A 4,934-nucleotide genomic window follows, 5' to 3' on the forward strand; every position below is an offset into this window, starting at 1 on the left:
GGGCATTGGCCGAATCAGTCGTAAAGCACGTGCCTCAGTATCGATCATCAGACAATGGTCAGATATGCACTTTGGTTTTTCTAGCAAACATTCTGGCAACTTTTTTTCCTGGCATGCTGGAGTACATCCCAAAATGGGCCTCCGGTGCTCACGCCGCACCTTTCAGATCGCGGCGACCGCGACGGGACGCCGATGTAAGGTCGAGATGGCTGATGAAGATCCTCAAAAGACGCCAATGTAAGGTCGAGGTGGCTGATAAAAATTTTCAAAAGACACCAATATCTCGAGCTAAAAGGCCATACTCTACAGACTGGCTCGCGTATATTGTCGACTAAAATAGTAAAACTATTTTAGCTTTCTAAAGTAAGGCGCACGGCGCATTTTTTTACCAGCATAGTACGGCGCACCGCACAGGTTGTTAAAATGACAAAACAAATTCCCGCGCACCTGGCACATCTTCCTGACCATGGCTTGGATGTGGATTGAAAGACATTGTTTTTAGATTATAGGCTAAACGAGTAAATGTCATAGTCATACAACACCATGCATGGACAGAATAGGTCAGAATTCAATAATCTTGAAATATTTCAAGTTTGATTTGTAAATCGTAATCAAATTTTAGTGATAGAACTGAAATGAATAGCTGAATGCTGATTTATATTCAATTGAATCCATCATAAAATGGCAAATTGGCAAGATATATACATATATGTATCTGCAAAAGCACAACATTCCTGAAAGGCTGAATCGAGACTTCCGTCTTTGACTTTGATGCCGATAGACGTCCATAAATGATGGACGGATGGTAAACCTGAGTTTACCTACTACACCAAACCAAAAGAGTAGTCAAAACATGAAGAATAGGTCATGAAGTCGCATATACTTACCTGTATCAGGCAAAACGTATGGTAACCCGAAGTAAAACACGCCAACTGCGGTGATTCCCGTCAAAAACTGTACTATCGGTCGGTAGCTGTGCATGATATGACTATTGCTCACGCTCACTGCCAAACTTCAACTATGACTGGTAGGATATGACGTCTAATTGACGTCACTATGTCCGCAGAAAAGGAATTAAAGGATATGTTTACACTACATTCGACAGACACATTAACCCCGATTCAAAATAGTTTTAAATTGATGTATATGCCCTAAAATCCATTTTATGAGCTTAATTATATTATAATTGAGAGAAAATGTTGTTTTATAACTATTAAGAAGTGAGGAAAAAAACTTTCCTCATGAGTCACAAAATGATGACGTAGTTGCTGTTCTGTGAACAAGGAATGGCGTCAAGGTCTTGGCTGCTTAGTGAACTGCATCTGCATGTTAGGAATTAACTGTAATTAGTATTTTAAAAATTAGTAAAATAAATTAGTATTTTAAACGGAGACTGAATATTTAAACAACTTACACAATTAATACCGAGCAAACAGCACGATATTGACAATCTAATCTCTTATTATCGTCGCCATAAATGCTACTGATAAATTGATAACCTTCCCTCATCATTACCGGGCACTGTGCTCCATAGAAGAAATAAAATGTCCTTCAACAAGTCATTAATTAATTTTTTTATACCAATCTTGGCAAGTCTTCAAACAACCGGCAATCAATGATTTAAACGTTTAAACGCGGACATGGGAAGCATTTTCTTTCACTTTCTCAGTGGCCGCTTATACAATTTGTTGATATAATTTATAATATAGTCGATTAATTAGTGATAAAGAATATTGTGAAAATATATTAAGCTTCTGGAGTACACCCATGTGTACTCCAAGATATCTTGTGTAGGGAAGGGGAAAATGTTATAGGATCTTATCGAGAGCCAGCGCTAACATAAATTGTATATAAATCGGCACATAGGACCTATCCTATTGGATATTTAGTATGTATGTTATATTATACTATATTTAATTATATTATACATAAGGTATTGCATCCGTCAACATTGGGCGCAGCTTCCTGTGAAGTGAATCAGCGTCCATTTTAGGCTGCACCCAAAAAAATAAATATCATATTGTAAAAATAGTGAGTTACTTTCTTACTCACAGCACAAGCAGAGTGGATGCGTGGCTTTTTTTACCGGATCAAACTGTGTCAGGGAGACCCATACAAGGGAAACGTGCATCACAATTTTGACAAAATCCCTACATTTCTCTGAGTGTAGGTCTGGCATCAAGTGAATCAGCAACACGTGCCGATCTTAGTTTAATAAATAATAATTATTCGGGACGAGCTCACCGCAAATTAGGCACGAGGTGGACGAGGGGCTAAAATAACCAAGATCGGAGCTGTTACTTGGGGATTCGAAACCCGCAACTAAGTGTGAAAATTATGCTCGAAATCAGCAAGGTATCCGAGTGGTTAAGAATCATTTACATGCCAACAAGGCCTGGTCATATATAACACTACAATATAATGCTAAACAAAACTACTATGCTAAATCTGCACTTGGAAAAATCAGTGGTTCATATTGTCCAGAATATGACACACTTCTTTACCACAGTACGAGCTGCGATCACACGTAGCCCTGGCGCACCGTTTTTGCCGGACCAAACATACGCAAGCAGGCAGGTGCATCGCAATTATGACAAAGTCTCACTCATTTGAGTGAGTGATGGGAAAGTTCTTGAGGTCAAAGTCAAGGAAGAAGTGAAAGGTTCTATACATAACCTGTGATGATTGCTTGTGAACCTAATGATGATACGGTCGAAGAACCCGCTATGCAGGTTCTACTCGATGTTATACCACGGAATGTTTCTCGATCATTAATTTTCAGAGATTAGTTGTGTTGTATGACTGATAATTAATTTGTACTACAAAGAAAAATGATATTGTTTCAGAGGCCTAAGAAGCATCAAAGCAAGAAACGCCAATCGACAGTTAATATAAACTGTATTTTATTCATATTTGAGATTTGATCCATGTTTTACTTCGTAAAAAACTATGGCAATTCTCCCAAGAACTAGCAAAAATTAATGTTATGAAATAATTATGCCGATAAAAGGATTCATTGTCACTAGAAGTGGTGCAAGACTTCCTTTTTGTTATGGATGAACCACCGTTATCTCTTTGTCATTGTTGCGCAATTCCTAATCGATCCGCAGCCATGAAGTGCGATAGTGAGCTGCCACGCCACTATTGCGTTCTAACGGTGATAGGTACTCATGGACTTTGTTGTCAATACCATTTTCAATATTAATTGAAAATATTTTCACTTTTATTACTGTTATAATTATAACAATTATATTTGAACGTAATTCCGTCAGTCACTGACGGCTTTACAAGCTTGCTGCAACTGCTGCTAGTGGTGCAGTAGCTGCATCACTATCATCTGCACCAGAGTTTCTGGTATATGAATGTTTTTCACTATAATAAAACGTCAAAAAAACGGCGCATCTTCTTTAATAAAATTATGCCTCTTTTTAGTTCACTAGTGCATGACGAAGCATCTAAATTTATCAACGATGACAAAATATCATGTATTGAAAGCTAACTGATCAAATGTATCACATTTTTGGAAATTATTTCATCAGTATTTCACATATATGCACCAAAGTCATTGTTTCCCAAAATAGAGTCGAAACACCCGGTAGAACTCGTATGTCAGTGTTGCTTCATACAGCTCATACAAACGCCGCTGATTCCTGCATCTCATACAAACTCTGCTTCATACAGATCATACAAACTCTGCTTCACTCATCTCATTCAAAAGCTTCTTCATACAGCTCATACAGTACCGCATCATACAGCTCATACAAATTCTGCTTCATACAGCTAATAAGAACGCCGCTGCTCCATACAGGTCATACAAACTTCATAAGCTCATGAAAAAGATGCTTCTTCATACAGCTAATGCAAACTCTGCTTCATACAGTTCATACAAACACCGCTTCTTCATACAGCTCACGCAAGCTTCATACAGCTCATACAAACGCTGCATCTTCATACAGCTCATGCAAACTCTGCTTCATACAGCTCATGCAAGCTTCATACAGCTCATACAAACTTTGCTTCATACAGCTCATACAAATGCCACTGTTTCATACAGCTCATACAAACTCTGCTTCATACAGCTCATACAAACTCTGCTTCATACAGCTCATACAAACTGCTCCTTCATACAGCTCATACAAACTGCTTCTTCATACAGCTCATACAAACTCTGCTTCATACAGCTCATGCAAGCTTCATACAGCTCATAGAAACTCTGCTTCATACAGCTCATACAAACTCTGCTTCATACAGCTCATACAAACTCTGCTTCATACAGCTCATACAAGCTTCATACAGCTCATACAAGCTTCATACAGCTCATACAAACATCGCTGCATCAAACAGCTCATAGAAACGCCGCTGGTTCATACAGCTCATACAAACTCTGCTTCGTACAGCTCATACAAACTTCATACAGCTCATACCAACGCTGTTTTTTTATACAGCTCATACCAACTCCGATGCTTCATACAGCACATACAAACTCTGCTTCATACAGCTAATACAAACTTCAAACAGCTCATACCAACGCTGCTTTTTTTATACAGTTCATACAAACGCTGCTTCTTCATAGAGCTCATACCAACACTGCTGCTTCATACAGCACATACAAACTCTGCGTCATACAGCTAATGCAAACTTCAAACAGCTCATACCAACGCTGCTTTTTTATATAGCTCGTATAAAAGCTGCTTCTTTATACAGATCATACAAACGCTGCTTCTTCGTACAGCTCATGCAAACTCCGCTTCACACAAATCACACAACTTCTTACAGGTCAAAAAACGTGCCACAGAAGCAGCCAGCGTGCGACTGCAAGACGCGCAAGTTTTACATTACTTTCCCATGCAGGCCTTGAGGTCGCGTTTCACGGCTGTCGCTTGAGCTGCCTGGCACTATATAAGGCGGCCTGCCGTGACCTGCTGCCCTCAGAT

General features: G+C 39.1%; 1 protein-coding gene across 1 annotated transcript in view; it reads right to left on the reverse strand.

Annotated features, from left to right (window-relative positions):
• Positions 1-1,066, reverse strand: part of LOC108677018 (syntenin-1-like) — an 18,514-nt gene extending 17,448 nt beyond the window's left edge. The window contains exon 1 of the mRNA XM_018165168.2: positions 888-1,066. The gene's annotated coding sequence lies outside the window, so the exon portion shown is untranslated. The remainder of the gene's footprint in view (positions 1-887) is intronic.
• Between the last annotated feature and the right edge of the window lie 3,868 nt (positions 1,067-4,934).

The sequence above is a fragment of the Hyalella azteca genome, unplaced genomic scaffold (genome assembly GCF_000764305.2).
Source record: "Hyalella azteca isolate HAZT.00-mixed unplaced genomic scaffold, Hazt_2.0.2 contig3946, whole genome shotgun sequence".
Classification (NCBI taxonomy): domain Eukaryota; kingdom Metazoa; phylum Arthropoda; class Malacostraca; order Amphipoda; family Hyalellidae; genus Hyalella; species Hyalella azteca.